The 20937-nt window shown below is 36.7% G+C and overlaps 1 long non-coding RNA gene across 1 annotated transcript in view; it reads right to left on the reverse strand.

The window, feature by feature from the left end:
* LOC143649422 (uncharacterized) overlaps positions 1-20937 on the reverse strand; it is a 141603-nt gene that overhangs the window by 96573 nt on the left and 24093 nt on the right. Inside the window, exon 3 of the long non-coding RNA XR_013158988.1 lies at positions 3494-3647. This is a non-coding gene — a long non-coding RNA (uncharacterized LOC143649422). The remainder of the gene's footprint in view (positions 1-3493; positions 3648-20937) is intronic.

Consider the following 20937-nt stretch of genomic DNA (forward strand, 5'->3'; position numbering starts at 1 on the left):
GGGTTCCATGCACTAGAGTAATTTGCCAGAAACCTACAAACAACAGATGGGTCCCTGGTCCAGACAAGTCCTAAAACCTAAGCCCAACCTCTCCAGAACATCAGATAGCTTCATCTCCCTATCCTATATTAGTGACAGACCCTTTCAATAGCAAAAATTTAGAATTGCCATAGCCCAAACAACCCCAATGAGAGGTATGGAAAAGTCAAAGGTGATGGTGGAATTATACATAGAAGATAGGACTTAACAAATGAATATGAATGCTGAATCATTCAATTGATATCTCTTTTAGTCTCCAGTATTTTAGAGCAGCTAGAAGTAAAAACCTAAAATTGTGAAGTTGCAATCCATGTCAAACTCTGAAATATGTTCTATAACTAATTGTGGTGATGCGCTTTGAAATTTATAGCTTTTTAATATATATGCTATATAACCCATGTCAAAGTCTGAAATATGTTCTACAACTAATTGTGGTGCTGTGTTGGAAATTTATAGTTTTTTTGTATATATGTTATTGTTCACAAAAAAAAAAGAAGGAAAAAAAAGTCGATTGTGATGATAAAAATGTATTTCAGCCCGCTAGCCTCCTATATTCTGGAGTAGCTAAAAGGAAAAATAGGAAAGGATCATATGACAAACTCTGGAATCAATCTTGTAACCACTTGTTGAAGAGTGCTTTGAAAACTATTGCTTTTTTTATTTCTTTGCTTTGTATGTATGTTATACTATACCAAAAAAAAAGTTTAAAAAAATCCAAGACTCATGAAAAATCAGGATATATTCAGAATTTGGTAATTTGGATAAGATGGGAAAACATGGTGGATTATATGGGGTTGCTGAAATTAAGCCATACCAGAAAAACGTTAGGTGGTAAGAAATGCAGATGCCATAAATGTGAACTGAGACACTGACAGGGAAATGGCAGATATTTGAAAAGTGATTTGGAGGAAGAACTGACAGTTTTTGGTGATATGACTCCATGTGTAGGATGAAGTATAGGAAAGTAGTGTATGAGTTCTGGGTTTCTGGAATGAATGAATAGATTGGATAGTGGTGAACTTATCAGGATTGTGAAAACAGGAAAAGTAGCAGGTTTAGAAGAGAAGAGTTTAGTTTTGGACATAGTGAGATTTAGTCCAAGTTCAATACGTCCAAAAATAAAATCTAAGACATGGAAAACCATGTGAAGAATCCAATATGAAGTTAAAAAATACTTGGATTATGGTCTAAATGAAATACCCTTATCTGCTTTCACCAAGAGCATAGACACATTCTCGGCACTAGAGACTGACAAGCCACATCACACATGACTTATTCACAAATGTCTATCATATATATTGCGCTCTTCAAGAAGAACAGGCACCTTCATTTTTTGCTTAATGCCTAAGTCGAAATAAGAGTATTTGGCTAGAGAAAGAATATAATCCCTTCTAAAGCTCTGATCTGCATGCAGGGGGTAAACTCTATATGGATGAACTGAATTCTAAAGTTCAAAAATAAAAAAATGCGAAAACATCTGGTTCTGTTTTTTCCTACATGACTGTAAATGGCATTATTGCTTTTGGTTTCCAAGCATTCATATCTCTGGTTTCCTTAGGGGGACTTAACTGTGTGTAGTCTCAAGTGAAAATTAAGACTTGGGAAGCCTAGCATGCGAGCTAGGTTAATCAGATGCTTTCTTGTGCAATTTTGTATTTTCGGTGAGCAATACAGGGGCGGGGGGGCCGTGGCAGCAGGACAGGCAGCACCCTGACTGGGCCACCTACGACCAGTGACAAAACAGTTACTGGGCACTGATTCTTGCTTTTTGGCTCTGATGATCTTTTGGTTCCTGCCTATTCCCAAGCCTGATGCCCAGCCTCCTATCTGTTCTGTAAACCTGATATCCACCCAATACATACCCTTTACTTAAACTAGCCTATCAGCTTATGCTACTTTTGGAAAGAAACCTGGCTGAAATAAAAAAAAATTAAGTTGTTCAACCAAAAAAGAAAATACTCAATATTTATTTCCTAACTAAATAGCTAAATGAAATAAAGTGCTGATTAGTAATGAAACCATTTAAATTAGCCCAGAATTAGAAAAGATCTCAACAGTGAGTTCTTTTGAAAAGAGAACTTTATTACCTTATCTTTAATTCACAGCTAGACACATCCCTTCCTGTCTGTCTGGTTAGATGATCTTTATAGTAGGTCAAGCATAGGTATGATATTACAAGAAAAACCATTAGGTTGATTTGAAGATTAATTTCAATAGCATTTTCTTCATTTACTTTACAATTGTGATAGACTTATTTTTTCTGCAGGTGAATATCTGAATAGGAAAGGCTACTGTTCTTATCAGTTCTATAAACATTTCTTGAGTAGTTACTGTATGCAAAGCAATGTGTTGCATCTTGATAAAAGTGTGCTCTTGCATCATTTGGTATTTTAAAGCATTTAGCATATTGATGCTTGTATATTAAGTTTATGCCCTCATGGTGCTTACATGCTAGTGGAAGAGGCAGAGAAACAAGAATAATATAAAAGTAATAACAGTCAATTGTTATATGTGTTATGAAGGGCACAGACTAGGTGCAGATATAGTTACTACCAGGGGGACCTACATTAGATGCCATGACCAGGGAAGGTTTCCCAGAGGAAGTGACCAGCATGCTCATCCTCTCTTCCTAAAGGATGAGAAAAGACTGCTATTTGCAGAGTGTGGAGAAGTTCCCCTTGTTTATACCAGTGACAAGCTGTGAGACCTCAGGCAATTTATTTAACCTCTCGGTGCCTTTATTTTCTCATCTGTAAAATGTAGAGAGCAACACTACTGATATCATACTACTGTTCTGAGAATTAAATGTGTTAATGTATGTTGAGTACTTAGAGCTATGTCTGGCACATAGCAAGAACAAAATTAATGCTGATTATTATTTTTAACACTATTCTTATGGTTCATAAAAAGAGAGACCAGCATGTGCAAAAAAGCAGAAAACATCTTTGACAATTAATTAAACTTAAATAAGGCTAGTATGACTGGAGCAGAGTGGACAAAGAGGTCATTGACAAAAGGTGGGGCTGGACGCAGAGCTGGGTCACATCATGCGTGTTCCTGTGGTTTATGGCAAGAGTGGATTTTTTTCTAAGTGAAGTCAGAAGGGAATTGAGCTTATTATATTTATGTTTTAAGATTTTCACTTCACCTGTTACATGGATAACGGATTGGAGGAGAGCAGGAGTGGACATGGACTGACCACCTAGGAAGCTATTGTGCAGTAGTCAAGGTGAGTAAAGATGGTCTCTTGGACTAAGCTGGAAGAAGTGGAGAGGAAGAGAGTGGCTAAATATATATTTGGAGATGGATTTGGCAATATTTGTGAATGAAGTATGTTTTGGGGTAGAAAAGGAAAAAAGAAAGCCCAAGGCAGGGCTGCCACATAGAGCTGTGCAGTGTACAAGAGCGACTGGCTGACAATGGCAAGTGGATGCTGAAATAGAGCCACACTTACCTCACCAAGTCATGTTCCTTGGCATAGGGTTACATGGAAAATGCCTTCTTCTAATTTGTACAAAGGCAGTATATAGGCTAAAAGCAGTCCCGTCCTTTAATTCTGGCTTGGATAACTAGTTGGATAGTTGTGTCACTTACAGAGACAGGGAACACTGAAATGGAGAAAGACAAGTTTTAGGGGCAAAAATCAAGAGTTTGGTCCATGTTACATCTGAGATGGTTCTGAGATTTTGATGCAGAGACTGAATATGGCGGTTGGTTGCCTCATACCTACTTCATATCAATTAGCCTGACTAATTCCAATAATTCATCTGTAATGCTTTCCTCTTGAGTTTTCACTCAACAGAATCATCTTCACAAATAATGGCAATTTTTATTGATTCTTTCTAATCTGTATACATTTTTTTTTTCGTTAGACACTTGCTCAGGCTTCCAGAATGGAGTGGATGCAGGTGGTGAGCGTGATCATTCTTGCTGCATTCGAAATCTCAAAAATCCAGCTTTTACTGTACCTCCATTAAGAATAGTACTTGATCCTTGTTTCCCATAGATACCTGATCATCAGGTTCATTAAGTTCCATTCTATTCTTAGTTAGTTAAAAAATAGAGTTTTTAAACAAAAAAGGATGTTACCTTTTATTAAATTCTTCTGTTATACCTATTGAGATATTTACTCCTCTAATTTTCCTTTCTCATAACGTCTTTGGATTTTGCTGACAAGGTTATGCTGGCCTCATGAAACAAAAATTCTTTGGAAGAGTTTGTGCTATAATAGAGTTATCTCTTGCTTAAATTTTTGGTAGAATTCACTTCACTTTGGTGAAGTCAGGACTTGGAATGTTTTTGGAAAGGATTTTGAATATGCATTCATTCTCTGCTGTAGTCGTACGGCTATTTAGGTTCTTCTCTTTCTTTACCTTTGGTAATTTATGTTTTCTTAGAAATGTATCCATTTCAGCTAAGTTTCAAATTTATTGACGTTATTCATAATATCCTCTTATTTAAAGTCTGCGTTTGTTATTTATGTCTTGTCTCTTTTTTCCCTTGATCAGTCTAGTTAGAAGCTTATATATTTTATCAATTACTCTGGCAGAACCAACTTTTGGTTTTGTGGATCCTCTCTAATGTATATATTTTTCTAATTCATTAATTTCTGCTCTAATATTCTTTCTATTTTCTTCCATCAACATTATTTAGATTTCTTTTCTAGCCTTTTCCTAAACGTCCTAAGACAAATTCTCATTACTTCCTGGGATTTAGGCCTTTACTCTTTTCTCTTGCAACCATTTAATGTTTATTACACATTTCATACAAATTTCTCCAAGCACTATTTACATTGTATACCACAAGATTTGTCAAAATTCTACCCATCCTCCAAGAGTCATCTCTAATCTCTCCTTCCTCCTCCAGGTTCCTGTGTCACTTTTCTTCCATATGTTATGATTATTTGACACACTTTATCTTCATCAGATTATAAGTAAAGGCCCACAGACACTTAGAGGGGAAACCACTGGCATTAGAACCTGGAAGCAATGGAACTGGGAACAAGGACCAGCAGATGCCAGCCTCATGACTTCCCCTGTGACAGACATCAGCCTTTCTTGAGTCAAGGTATCTTTCCTCAGATGCCTTAATTCAGACATTATTATGACCTTAGAGCTGTAAACACGCAACCTAATAAATTCCCTTTATAAAAGCCAACCCATTCCTGGTATGTTCATTTCCAACAGTGTTAACAAACTATAACAATTTCTAGATATCATACTTACAAATTACATGCAAGAAAAGAGGAAGTCAATTGATTGGTCAAAGACTGTTAACATTCAGGAACTTCTAACTTTCATTTCAAAGTTTCACTATATGAGGTTATTGTGGCATGGAAATAGAAAGTGAAAAACACTAAAAATCCCAATCCCAAATTAATAGTGGGATGCAGAAAAAGATAGGGAACTACATGTGAGCTTCATGGCCCAAATCCTTCAATTGCAAATGCTTATACCAGAAGAGCTCACTTAAGTATAACACTTGGTGCTACTAAAGGAAAAATGAAGCTGCCTAAGAATTGGCTCTATTACAAAAAATTTCAAATAGAGACAGTTTTAATGATGGAACCACAAGGAAGTGTTTTTAAGGATACTTAGTTTTAAAAAATAGAAAAACAACTCATTTTATTATTCCTAATAAACTCTTACTAGCCTTATCTATGTTTATCCAGAAACTCTTTATGCATACTTAAACACACACACATTCTTAAAAGAATTCCCATCTTCCCCACTGCATGGAGTAAACAAGTGGATGTGGGGAAACTTGCCCCAAAATAAATGCTGGATAAAATCCAAACTTTCAGCTATCAACATTCAGTCCTTATGCTACAGCAAGCAAAAAGGAACAAAATACACACCAAGAAAAGCAGAGGAATTAAAAGAGAAACAGAAACAAAAAGAAAGATTTCTGTTTGAGCAGATCAAGGTGATTGTATTCTTATATAGAGATTATCCTTCTGATTAAGTTGCAGTAAAGCCATTATGGAGTAATAACCTAAAACAGTGATACTGGAAGTGGAGGAAAATATTGTTTATGAAGACTGGCCACGTTTGGGTTTCTCAGGAGACTGAATAATAGCAAAATTTGAGTGCAATAAGGCTTGAACCCATACTCAAACTGCTCACTATAAATTTGTGCTTGAATTAGCTGTGGCATCCCAATCAGCAATTGGGATTTTTCCGCATGCAGATTTTTCAATTAGGCTTTTTCAATTAGGCTTATGATGTTTCAGTCAGTGAACAGACTGCCTGATTTTTGTGGGGCTTGGAAGTGATATATTAAAATCCATTAGCCAGGTCAACAGCATAGGTAACCAATTAGACTACTGTTTGCTGGAACCAAGCGTTTTATTTTTTATTATTTAAAAAAATTTTTTTAATGTTTCCCTTTTTATTTATTTATTTTACTTTTTTATTATTATTATTTGCATGGGCAGACACGGGGAATTGACCCTGGGTCTCTGGCATGGCAGGTGAGAACTCTACCTGCTGAGCCATCATGGCCCACCTGAGTGTTTTATTTTTAAAATACAATTTTATTTATATATTCACACACCATATAATCAACCACTGATACAATCAGTGGTTCACAGTACCATCATAGCTGTGAATAGCTGTACATTCATCATCACAGTCAGTTTTTGAACATTTTTCATTACTCCAAAAAAATTTAAAGTAAGAATAAAAGTAAAACGAACACCCAAAACATCCCACACACCCCTCTACCCTATTATTTATTTTTTGACTGTTTTTTCTTACTCATCTGTTCCTACACTGGATAAAGGAAGTACAGTCACAAGGTTTTCACAATCACATGGTCACACCTTAAAAGCTCTATAGTTATTCATCTTCAAGAATCAAAGCTATTGGATTACAGTTCAACAGTTTCAAATATTTCCCTCTAGCTAAAACAATACACCAAAAACTGAAAAGGGATCTGTATATAGTATATGAGAATAACCTCCAGAATGACCTCTTGACTCTATTTGAAATCTCTCAGCCACTGAAACTTTATTTTGTTTCATTTCTCTTTTCCATTTTAGTCAAGAAGGCTTTCTCACTCCCATGATGCCAGGGCCAGGCTCATCCCCTGATGTCATGTTCCACGTAGGGGGCTGGGCAATGAGTTCACCTGGCAGAATTGGCTTAGAGAAAGAAGACACATTGGAGTAACAAAAAAAGGTTCTCTGGGATTAACTCTTGGGCATAATCGTAAGTATGCCTAACTTCTCCTTTGCAGGAACCAGTTTCATAAGAGCAAGCCCCAAAATCGGGGGCTTGGCTTATTAAATTCATAATCCCCAATGCTTGTGAGAATATCAGGAATCCCCCAGGTGGGGAAGTTTAATATTTCCACATTTTCCCCCAGTCCCTCATGGGAACACTGCAAATACATTTTTATTCTCTGCTCAGATTACTCTGGAATGTATCAGGGCATCCACCAACCTGTACAAACCAACAAGATTTCACTCCCTATTCAAGGATCCATGTAATTATGATGTTCAAATAAACTGACCACATAAGTTAAATTAGATAGTGTGCTACAGAAAATAAAAATTTTGCACCAAATAAACGTCTCTTTCTTTGGTCTCACACAAGAGTTGAAGTTCTAAAATACAGACAATATCATTCTTTACCTTTCAGTCTGATTTACCTTAGTTCCAACCCAGTCAGCCTCATTCATATCTCTAATTGAAGTCTGATCACTTTTTCAATGTTTTTAACAGTTGCTGTGTGGAGTATTGTTGACTCCCATAGCTGCAGAACTCTAGCTCTGAGTCTCAGGTGTCACACAAATAGCCAAAGTTTCAGGGAATGACCAACAAAGAGCTCAGCATCTCAGAATTGAGAAATAACAGTTGCAACTCAGGAAAAGATGTGACTGCTGAAAAAGCTTACTATCTAGGGAACTTTACAATAGACCTTCACCTGATAACCTATCCTCTAAAATTGAATTCTCAGGGTTTGCACGTTATAGTTGGTCCATATTAGTGAGGCAGTGAGGCGGCATAATATTTAACTTTTTGTTCCTGGCAAATTTATTTGTAGCAGTTAACAAGTTTACAGGGACTTTCTTAAAGAATTTCAGATTCAATACCTGTATTAGTTAAGGTTAGATTTGGCAGCAAATGCCAGAAACCTTCCAAAACTGTAGCTTAAAGAATGTAGAAGTTCATTTTAGTCTCATAGAAAAGCTCAGGAAGCAGTTTCCGGCTGGAGTGAGGCTCCATGTTGCCAGGAACCCAGGCTCCTTTATCTTGACATTCTGCCGTGAAGAGCTTCAACCTCACATCCTAGATGATGGCATCGTATTCCAGAGAACAAAACAGAGAAACAAAGGCAGGAGTCCAAGAGAGAAGGGACTCACCCAGCTATCTCTTGAGGAAGGTTCATGAAAACTGCCACAGTCACTTCCGCTTACATGCTATTGGCCATGCCTGGCTGCAGAGTCCATTGCAAATGGTAACAAATCTGAGACTCCTCTAACCCCAGGAATAACTGCTGGTAAATGAATAACAAGCTGTCTCTGCCATGTATTGTTTAATCATATTTAATTATTTGAAGATTTAGAAACACTTTTTCTTTTCAATGGTTAGGAAGAGAATGGAGTGAGAAATATGTTAGAAAAGTGAAATAAAACCGTGTTGCGAGTGTTTATCACAGTCTTTAATTTTGAAAGTAAGTGAGCTCCAATAAAAGATCTAAAATGCTGATTATTTAATGCTTATCTCCTTCACTTCACATTAACTTAAACATATAAATAACACTAAAAATAATATAATCACAATTAACAGGAATATGAAAACAACCCACCATTCCCATGACAAATGAAGGACCCACTAAGGAGAGGCAATATGAAATAGTGGAATGAGCACAGGCTTTGCAGTCAGAAAGTTCTTATATGGAAGCCCATTCACTTACTCACTTATTCAATCATTCATAGCATCTATGTGTGTTTTAGGTATGTTACTTAAAATCTATTTAAGCCAAAGCCATTTTGAAAAAGAACAAAGCAGGAGGACTCATTTCCCAGTTTCAAAACTTAATAAAAAGACAGAGTAAAGAAAACAGCATGGGCTAGGCACAGCAATAGACATATATACCAAGAGAATTCATTGAGAGTTCAAACATCAACCCTCACATTTGGGCAACCGAGTGTTTTTTCTTCTTCTCTTTTGAGGGGAGGTGCATGGGTCTGGAATTGAACCCAGGTCTTCCACATGGCAGGCACGCATTCTACCACTGAACTACCCATACACCCTCAGTGATGGTCAGGTTCGTGTGTCAACCTGGCCAGGTGATGGTGCCCTGTTGTCTGGTTAAGCAAGCACTGGCCTATCTGTTGCTGTGAGGACATTTCACGGACTTAAATCATAAGCACATTGTTTGCATCCATGGCTGATTGCATCTGCAGTCAGCTAAGGGAAATGTGTTCTGCAATGAGTGACACTTAATCTAATCACCCAAAGACTTTTAAAATAATTCAGAAGAGAGAATCCCTCTTTCCGCTTCAGCCAGCCAGCTTCTCCTGGGGGGTTCATTGAGGACCTTCATTGGAGCTGCCAGCACATGGCCTGCTTAACAGATTTTGGACTCTTACACCCCCACAGTTGCATGAGACACTTCTATAAATCTCATATTTACAGATATCTCCTGTTGATTCTGTTTATCTGGAGAACTCTAATATACCCTAGAACTGACATTTCATAAGGCTGCCAAATCCACTCAATTGGAAAAAAAATGGTCTCTTTAACAAATAGTACTGGGGAAGACTGTATGTCCATATGCAAAAGAATGAAGGATGGACCCCTATCTCCCACCATACACAAAAATCAACTCAAAATGTACCAAAGACCTAAATATAAGAACCAGAACTACAACATTCCTAGAAGGAAACACAGGAATGAATCTTCAGGACTTTGTGTTAGACAACGGATTCTTAGAATAAACAACCAAAGCACAAGTAACAAAAGAAAAAAATAGATAAATAGGACCTTATCAAAATAAAAACTGTTGTGGATCAAAGGGCTTTATAATGAAAATGAGAAGACAGATTACTCAATGGAAGATAATATTCAGAAATTACATATCTGATATGGGTTTAATATTTTTAAAAACCAGGCATACCTCAGAGATATTGTGGGTTTGATTCCAGAACACCGAACTAAAGCAGATATCATAATAAAAGAAAAAAAGTCTATTTAGGCAGAAAGCATTAAACCTACAATTACACAAATAATTTTAAATAACAAGTGTGATCAGTGATTCAAAGCAGGAAGATAGGGTACTATGAACAGATAAATGCAGGATTCAGCCATTAAAGAGAGCAAAGCAGATTTATATTTTCTAGTCATGAGATACATTTTACATTTAAATATTTAGATATATTTAAATTAAGTGAAAAACAAGGAAATTGCAAAATAGTATGTACAGTATAATTCAATTTCAATTTAAAAATTGCACCAAAACTTCTTACAGTATTATTATGTGTTAATAAATCCATAGGGAAAATTGTAGGTATATATTCCAAAATATCAACAGAAATTATCTCTGGAATTTGAGTTAAATATTTTAATTATCTAATTATTTGCAATGAGCGTGTAGTACTCTTACACTCAGGAAAAAATAAAGATTCATTTGAAAAATAAAATTTAGGAATGTAAAACTGACTGCAGCATCAGTTTAGCACCTCAGACTTTTCCTGCGTCTAGCAAATGTTCAGTCGTTTTCATTAAACTGATAGAAAAATATATTAAGTCCCCAAAAATCTAATAAATATTTTGCAATAAAGCATAGACTGTTTTTAAAATAAATTAACAAAATAGTATATGTCTCTTGTAGTAGAAATTCAAGAATTGGCATCCATCATTAAAGCTAATTAATTTTTCCATTGTAAAACAAAGAGAATAAACCCTGACTTCCTTCAGTTTTCAGTAATACTGAAGGAAGTAAAGATTATTTTGGCTCTTGTGAAATAAAAACACATACACGCATTGAGTACTTATTATGAACAAAACACTGTGCTGTAAGGTTTTTAGAAAAATCTCTGTAAGATAAATAATTTATTAATTCAGCAAACATGTATTAGGTACCTACTCTATATTAGGCCCTGTGCAATGCCATGAGGATTCAAAAATGAAAAGGACATGGTCCTTGCCTTCAAAATACTTTTGATTAAGTGATAGAGACTGATACATAACTAACTTTCTAAATATATCGCTAGAAAAAATAAAATAATTGAGGGCAATTTTAAGTCTAGACATAAATCTAATATGCAAGCATATATAAAACTTCACACTCAACACTCAGATACCAAAGAGCTAAAGTGGCTTCCCATAGTGCAAAAACATGAAAACATAGGAAACTAAATTTGGGATGTGAAGACTAGAGAAAGACATATTGTGCTCAAATGCCTATCATACTTGTAGAGTTTCATGGCTCTCCTAATAAAATCATTTTCTGGGCTTTATGAAATGATCCTGAATTGCAAAGTAGTTTAGCTGTGACAATGTAAACAATTATAGAAAATATATTCTCCTATCTCCCAAAAGTTCTTCTTTTCTCCTTTTGACAGTTTTTCTAGTGGTGACTATGGTAACAAAAGAAATGAAAGGCAAAAAAAATTTTAGATCCATAGTGATAAGCGGGAGTGCTTTTTGTTATCTTTCTTTGCAGTCAGCATGGGCATTCATATTTAGAGTTCACTAACAAGCATTTTCCTTTTCAGTGTAATGAAACTCTTTTGTAAAGGTATTGGAGACAGAACTTAGGCATTCACTTATTCATTTGGTCACCATTTTTCTATTACCTACAATGTGCAAAGTAATTGCTGTGCACTGGGCAGTAAAAAAGAGGAAGTCAAGCTTTTGAATTCACACATCAGCTTATGGTATCACATAAGCAGCACATGTCCATGAAACTGTGGTTAATAGAATTAATCATAGAGTCTTCATTTCTTCACTCATTTACTAGATATGTACTGAGTTTTCTCCATGTACAAGAACTATGTTATACAAAGTTGTGTGTAAAAATAGACAGAGCTTCTGTTCTCAAAGGGCACAAAATCTACTTGGGGCAGATTGAAGTAGAAGTGATTAGTTCCCCACAAATTTCCATTCTCCCTTCTTTGTCTCTATTAGAAGCCTGATTTTTTTTGTCTGGAGAGCAATATGCTCAGCCCCTAATAATGGATCATGATTAGTTTAAGCCCATGGTTCCCAGATCATGTGCTCAGTCACCCAGCATTCTACAGTAAACTCACTGAGAGGCCATGGCATATAGTAAAGTTTCAAGAGAAACAGAGCAGGTTTCAACATCTGTCAGACAAACAGGCCAACTAGCTGGAGGTAATTTAAAGCTTTCACAGTAGATCACATTACATTACTTTTGACTATGCCATAACTTTATGAAGCTGAGTTTTCAGTGTGAGCCATGATTTTTTTTAAAAGTATAACATGAAAATAAGTGATGAACAGGAAATGAGAGTGGCAGTGTCCAATCTAATTCCAAAATTTGAGAAGTTATAGTGTGCCAAACAGACATATACAAGCTATTAGTGGCTGTGGTTATTTAAGAATAAAAGATTTTCTCTTAATTTATGTGTGTTATTTTTTCAAATGGCTACTCTGTTGCAAATGAAACATTTAGGTATTTCTTTTGGTACCATGAAAAAATTACATAAGAGGGTTATGAATCAAGAAAAGTTGGGAACTTTTGGATACAGTCAATCATATCAATCCTGGTTCCTGCTTTCCCAGCTTCCTTGTATCTAGTGATGACCATATGACCCAATTCTGGCCTATATAGATATCTGCTAGGGTGGGGCGTTCTGAAAGAGAATTTGCTTTCCCAGTAAAGAAAAATGACAAAGGCTATTGGCTGTTCCTCAATAGTCCTCTTATTCCTTTAGTAATAGAATCCCCAAGGTCAGCTAAAAACAACATATTCCAGCCTCCTTTTCAGGTACATTTGCCCAAGTGACTAAACCTGGGCCAAATGTATCTGTGCAGAAGTGATGCACACAAATTCTGATTATACTTAAAAAGAACAGACATATAGTTATGCCTAAAAGTCACTTCCAAAGAACCTCTTTTTTTGCTCAAATGTGGCTTCTTTCTTTAAGCCCAACTCTGCAAATCAACTCATTATCCTCCCCTATACATGGACATGACTTCCAGGGATATAGGTCTCCCTGGCAACGTGAGACATGACTCCCATGAATAACAATGCCTACTTGTCCAAAAGGGGGAAAGGAAATGCACAAAATGAAGTTTCAGTGGCTGAGAGATTTCAAATAGAGTCGAAAGCCTCTTCTGGAGGTTCCTCTTATGCAAGCTTCAGCTAGATATTGATAATTGCCACAGTATGCCAAGCCCCAACGGTATTCTTGAAAACCCTAAAAATTACCCTGGGCTCTATCTGAAACACTCTAATCGTTTACTCAGTTTATTTTTCAGAAACATAAAACCTCCAGATGTTCTTATGCCAGATAAGCCAAGAAACCTATAGGTACCAGTCTTTCCAAGAACAGCAACCAGTTGCATCCCCCTATCCCATAATGTTGGCATCCCTTCTCAACATGAAGAAGTTAGAATGGTTCCTAAGAAATATCCCTAAGATTGGAAGAAGAATCAAAGGATAGGGGGGAGTTGTAACAGAGAAGATAGGATTTAACAAATGAGTATGATCTGCTGAATCATTACATTGATATTTCTTTTGAGTCCCCAGTGTAGTAAAGCTGCTAAAAGGAAATATCTGAAATTGTGGAACTATAACCCATATCATACTTTGAAATTTATTCTATAATTACTTATTAAAATGTACTTTGAAATCCATCATTTTTCTGAAAATATATTTCACAATAAAAAAAATATGTTTTTTTAAAAAAAGGAATAGGCTTTCCTCATTTTTTTTTTCCTGTGGGTGCATTGTCCAGGAATTGAATTCAGGTCTCTGGCTTGGAAGATGAGCATTCTACCACTGAACCACCCGTGCACCCTAAACTATCCTATTCTTGCTGGAGCCTAGAGAATGTAAAATACATACGAATAGTATCAGCAGAACTGAAATTAGAATACATGACCTCCCTATTTCTATTCCATTCTCCTTTCTGAACATTACACTCATTGAGATCTTGGAACTCTCTTTGCTATAATTCTATACACCATATTCAATTGCTAATATGATAAATTTTCTTTGCTATGATGTCATATACTCTGTTCAAAATAATTAAGTTCACATTGTTATAATGCATAGATAGAGCATTTGGGTCAATAAACAAGAGTTATTTAATTTGTGGATCAACTGAGTTTCTTAGCCTGTGCAAGCTAAGGATTAGATCCTAAATCTTGGTAGGTTCCCTTTACAAGCTATAGGTCACCTTAGACTTGGATAGTTCCTATCATGAGGAAAGCAGCCAAGCTTTAGCATTGTTCTTGAATGAAGAGCTTCTTTTAATCAGGTCTGGGAATATGAAAGACTGATCACTTTTCATTATATAGGATGAGGGATTTCCACTTCTACTTCACATAAAATAGCCGAAGTAAATATGACTTACAGAGACATAAAGGCAAATAGACATTTAAAGACAGACATGAACCACAGATATTAAATAGCCAGAGAATTCACAAAGAGATTAGCAAGGGCTGAGATATTACCTCTGAGACAACTGACTTTTCCCCTCATTGGCAGGCACCAGGAATCAAACCTGGGTCCCTGGTATTGCAGGTGAGAACTCTGCCTGCTGAGCCACCGTGGCCTGCTGAGACAATTGATTTTGTAATTAAGTTGTTAGGAGTTTTATAAGAAAACAACTAAAGTGATTACAAGACAACACAATTTAATTTCTTTAAAAATATTTAACAATATTTCCTCTATCATCTACCACACTCAGATTCACATGGCATTATGAAATTATTGAATTCCCTTAAATATAAAAATGAATGGTTGAATTTCCAAAAAAAAAAGATGATAATGACTAAAGTTGTCTGCAAGGTATACCTATATACTTTATGTCTAGCTGTGCACAGGACTCCTAACAAGACTATATTATGTTTGCAAAGCAATATTCTCATAGTTTTCACGACTCTCCTTGATGACTTTTCTCAAGAGAGATTCATAGCCATATCTTTCACCTGTGTCAATATGGCAAATACATATTCTTTCAGTGCATATACCACAGCTTCATTAGAATAATCTCCTTATAGGACATACCCAGGAGAATAAAAGAAGAAAGGTGATGATCAATAACATTTTATGAGGATGTAGTAGTTAACCTCAGGTGTCAACTTGACCAGGTGATGGGGCCTAGTTTTTCTGCTGCTGTGGACTTAAATCATCAGCACATGAAATTCATCTATGGCTGATGATATCTGCAGTTGGCTAAGGGGATTTCCTTATACAATAAATCAAGCTTAAAAGGAAGAGTCAGAAGACAGCCCCAGCACTCAGAGCTCAGACCTGGACATGTGGAGATGCAGAAGGAGATCCAGAAACCAGAAGACAGAGCCAGCAGATGTCACCATGTGCTTTCCCATGTGACAGAGAAACCCAGATGAAAGCAAGCTGCCTTTCCTGCAAAGAACAGTAAATCTATAACTAAATAAATCTCATTTATAAAAGCCGGTCCGTTTCTGGTGTATTGTATTCCAGCAGCCTTTGCAAACTAAAACAGAGGGTTACATTTTTTATATTATCTCCCATTAATTTTGGGACTCTTATGCCATGCAAATGACTTCTGTGTTTAAGCTAAGCTCTCTCCTTTTATTCATGAGGCTGAAAATGAACTCATGGTGAGTTTATCTAACATACAGTTTAAATAACAGGGTCATCCTGCCTGTAACTGTAAAAGGTAAACATAGGAAGAAAATATGCATTAAGTTCTAAACAAAGTCAATGTGGGCCAGAAAAAAAAATGGTGTGATCAGGAAACATTTTAAATGAAATGTACTATATTTCATTAGGTTTAGCTTAAAATAGTTTTACTGACTTATTTCTGAAAATGGCTCAGTGTACATGTATTCATTTTCATAAGTTTAAAGTACTCTCACTTGAGTGGAAAGGAGTAGAAAGCATTGCTGCTGAAGCAGAGAAATAAGAGAAGGTAAATAACTGGGCAAAATAAAAGTACTAAGAATTTGGAAACCTGAATCCCACCACTGACTTTCTGCCTCTGCGTATGTTGTTGCCTAGACTTAGAACCATATCTACCCCCCTCAGTCTCCCAAATTCCCTTAACACCCTTCCATGACACCTAACTCATTCCTCATCATTTACTAGGTCTCTGTCTAAACTTCACATCAGGGAAGCCATCCTGGACTCCTAGCCTAAGTTATACCCTTCTATACACCCTGCACAGACCCTTGCAAAACACCATGGTGCTTGAAATCACTTATCAAGTCTGCTTTTCATTAGATTATAACCTCCCTTTAGGATAGGTCAATTCTGTCCTAGTCATGGCTAAATCCCCAGTATTAACTTAACACTTGGTGCATGTTAGGCATTTGATAAAGAAATAGTTGCTCCATAAATGAATAAGAAAAGGAGAGAGAGACCCTGCACATTCAGCTAGGATAATTAAGAATGGGTTTATGTAGGAGAAAGCTTGTGAGGTAGGCCTTGAGAAATGGATGCATTTGTGATGGACAGTGAGAATTGTTGGGGTTGAGGTTTTGAGACAAGAGAGCCAGTGGTGTTTAGGGAAGCGTGAAAAGTCTACTTTGACTGTAGCATATGGACAATATGGGAGGGTAGGAAAAGATTAGACTGGAAAGGAAGGTCAGAATAATATTAGAAGTCAATAATTAATTTTGTAGCTGATGAGGAGACCATGAAGGAATATGGTACATAGGCTAAATGAAAGAGGAAAGAGAATGTAAATAGGAAATCAGCTAGTGATCTCATATAAAAGCCTAAGCTGGTATGCTGACAGCAGGAAATAAATTTCAAAAAAGAAAGAGCAGAAATAGAAAGAATTACAAGTTTAAGAAGGATTCTGTGTAGAAAGATTGAAGCATTTAAACTATTATTTATTGATTGATAAATAAAAGAGATAAACCAGCATGCCTCTTGTGGTTTTGTGAGGGTAACTGAAAAAAAATGATGGAGCCAGGAAAGATGGGATGATCTGATTTTAGGGAAGAAAATTATGAGTTTATTTTGTAATATTGAGCTAGATTTTTAAAAATCCATCAAGAATATAGTATTTTAGGATGAACACCATCAATCAGTGGCTGAAGATTAATGCACAATTTCTACCCTAATGATAGTTTATATTTACATTTCTGCTAATTCCCTTAGTCTGATCACAAACTGAGACTTTTTGCACTACAGAGTGCTTCAAGTCATGCGATAAACGCAGTGAGTCTTCTTGGAAGAATAGTTGCCCAGAAAACTAGCAGTCAACTTAACTCCCTCAACTTAGAAGTATTTTTATGTTAAAAGAAATGGAAGGTGTTATGGAAGAGTGTGAAAAATTCACATGGACTTTTACATTCTCAACTTCAAGAAATGGCATGCTTGACACACTGCTTTAGGGTTCACTTTCCACGGCCCATTCTCTCCCACCCCTGAGTTCAAATTTATTTTGTTAGGTAATTGCCTAAATAGCCTTCCTCAAAGAAAGTTTTATTTGGTCAGGAGCTGAAATTTTCTGTAGCACATAATCTAACTCAACCTATCTATATAGCTCATTTGAGCAACTGAAACCCAGGGAACAGCACAGAAAAAGTAAGAGATAATTTAATCCTGCATAGATTATCGTAATGCTTGGATGCATCCTAGAGTATATTAAGCAAATAATCAAAAAGTATTGACAGGGCAGGCCATGGTGGCTCAGCAGGCAGAGTTCTCTCCTGCCATGCTGGAGACCTGGGTTCAAATCCCAGAGCCTGCCCATGCAAAAAATAATAATAGGCATTGACAAAGTCCCTTGAGGGATGGGAGAAAGAATATGGAACTATTAAACCTTACCATCAGGGAATCATCTGATACTGTGTCAAACTTTAGGGACATCCAAATCAATAGGCCCTTCCCTCGATCAGGGGCTTACTCTTGTGAAGCTTATGTAAGTAGCAGAGAAGCTTAGACTAGTCATAGGCATGCTTAAGATTTATTTCTGGAGGACCTCTTTTGTTGCTCATATGTGGCCTCACTCTCTCTAAGCCCAACTCTGCAAGTGAAATCTATGTCCTGCCCCTTATGTGGAACATGATATCCAGAGGTGAAAGTTTCCCTGGCGATGTGGGAGATGATTCCCAGGGATGAATTCAGCCCTGGAACTGTGGGCTCAACAATTCTATCCTGACCAAATGGGGGAAAAGAAGTATAACTAATAAAGTACCAGTGGCAGAGAGAGTTCAAATAGAGTCGAGAGGCTACTCTGGACGTTGCTCTTGCACAAGCTTCAGGTAGACCTTGCTACCTATCATAACCTGCCAACCCCCAACCAGGACCATTCCAGCCAGTCCTAAAGAACACTTAGGGCAATATATAAGATTCCACAAGGGTTCCGTTCCATGCACTAGAGTAACTTTCCAGAAACCTACAACCTCTAGATGGTTCCCTGGTCCAGATAAGTCCTGAAACCTAGAGGGCCCAGCCTCTCCAGAACATCAGATAGTTCCATCTCCCTACGCCATATCAGTGACAGACCCTTCCAATGTGAAAAATGAGTTAAACAGTGAAGATAGGATATAACAAATGAATATGAATGCTGAATCATTAAATTGATATTCTTTTAGTCTCCAGTATCTTAGAGCAACTAGAAGTAAAAACCTAAAATTGTGGAACTGTAACCCATGTGAATCAATGTCAAACTCTGAAATATGTTCTACAACTAATGGAGGTGCTGTGCTTTGAGATTTATTGCTTTGTTGTATATATATTATTTTCACAAGAAATGAGGGGGGAAAAGTCAATTATGATGATAAAAAATATTTAAGCCTTCTAGCCTCCTATATTCTGGAGCAGCTAAAATGAAAAAAAAAACTGAGATCATATGGTAGCCCATGACAAACTCTGGGATCTGTTCTATAACTACTTGTTGAAGAGTACCTTGAAAACTATGCTTTTTTCTTTCTTTGCTCTGTAAATATGTTACACTATATAATAAAAAAAAGTTTAAATAAATAGCCTTCCACAATTCATACAGCCAGTAAGTGAAAGATAAGAATTTTAAAACCAGATCTCTTGAGAGCCTGCACTCTTAACCATTATACTATATACTATTGAATAATTCAATACTGCATGACTTTAGTTAATATTATATTTAGCATCATTCACCACATAATTGACAACATAAAATCAAAATGCTGGTAGCCAGTATTTTTCAATAGGAATTATCAGGGGCTCCAAGAATACAAACAAAGCAAAAGTGAGTTTTATAGCACAGTGCTTGGAAGACAGTAAAGATGAGATTACCGTATAAGAGAAGAAAGGATTAATGTGGCACTTCCTAGTCTGGTGCCCCATTTATCAGATGGCTATGTTAAACAGTCTTTCAAGATCCAACTCACCTTTCAAACTTTTAAAACACAGAGTTGACATCATTTCCTAATCAAAACTTATAAGCACAGCTTGGAAAGTCCTTCACAATCTGGTTCCAAACTACCCTTCAACAACTAATCTTCATTTACTCTCAACTCCAAGCAAATGATACTATTGATTAATTAGCTAATACAACTAATATTTACTGAATGGGCACTACATGCCAAGTATTTTGGGTTTGCTAAAGCTTCTGGAATGCAATATACCAGAAATGGGTTGATTTTACAATGCAGATTTATTAGTTTACAGAATTCACAGTTCTAAGGCCTTGACAGTGACCCAGTTAAGGCATCAACAGGATGATACGTTCTCTAGAGAAAGGGCACAGGCATCTGGGTTTCCTCTGTCAGATAGCAAGGCACATAGCCGGCATTTCCTATTCCTTCTCTCTGGATTCCATCACTTTCAGCTTCCATGTGTCCTTGCTTGCTTCTCTAGGCTTTTCATTTTTTATTCTCTCCCTGGGCATTCTGTCCTTATCTTTTTATAAAGGACTCCATTAAAAAGAACAAGACCCACCTTCAATTGGTGGGTCACATCTCAACTGAAACAACTTAATCAAAATGTCCCACCTACAACAAGTCTGCACCCACAGGAATGGATTAAAAGAACATAGCCTTTTCTGGGGTATATAACAGCTTCAATCCAGCACACCAGGTACTCTTTAAGCTGCTGGGAATCTAGCATCTGGCCCCAGGCCTCAGAGAGTTTACAGTTAGCTGGGAGACTAGACAATTGAACAAATAATTAATGAAAAATCACTAATGTCCAAGGTGCTATACTAGATGAGATCATAAAAGGCCTTCCTGAAAAAGTAACTTTATGGTTGAGACCTCACGGTAAATTAGAGTTTGTCAGATTAAAGGAAGAAAACAGGGTTGGGAGGGAGAGAGTTCTGTCAGGAATATGTAGAAACAACAATATGTACGAAGAAATAATCAGGACAGCTGAAGAAAGGGGGAAAGATAGTGGGAGATGAGGTTGGTAGGAAGAAGCCAGGAGAAGGACCTTGCAAGCAACACAGGATATGTGCCTTTCCTCTAAGGAAATGGGAAGTCAATGAAGGATTGTAAGCAATGAGTGGTGTTTAGGTTCGCTAAAGCTGCTGGAATGCAATATACCAGAAAAAGACTGGTTTCTAACAATGGGGATTTATTAGTTTACAAGTTTATAGCTCTAAAGTCAAGAAAATGTCCCAATTAAGACATCAACAGGATGCTGCCTTCTCTGAAGAAAGGCCACTGGAATCAGGGGTTCCTGTTAGATAGTAAGTTACATGGCTGGTGTCTGCTGGTCCTTCATTCCCAGGTTTCATTGCTTTCAGCTCCTGGTTCCAGTGGCCTCCTCTCTGAGG

Source organism: Tamandua tetradactyla, chromosome 11, assembly GCF_023851605.1.
Source record: "Tamandua tetradactyla isolate mTamTet1 chromosome 11, mTamTet1.pri, whole genome shotgun sequence".
NCBI lineage: Eukaryota > Metazoa > Chordata > Mammalia > Pilosa > Myrmecophagidae > Tamandua > Tamandua tetradactyla.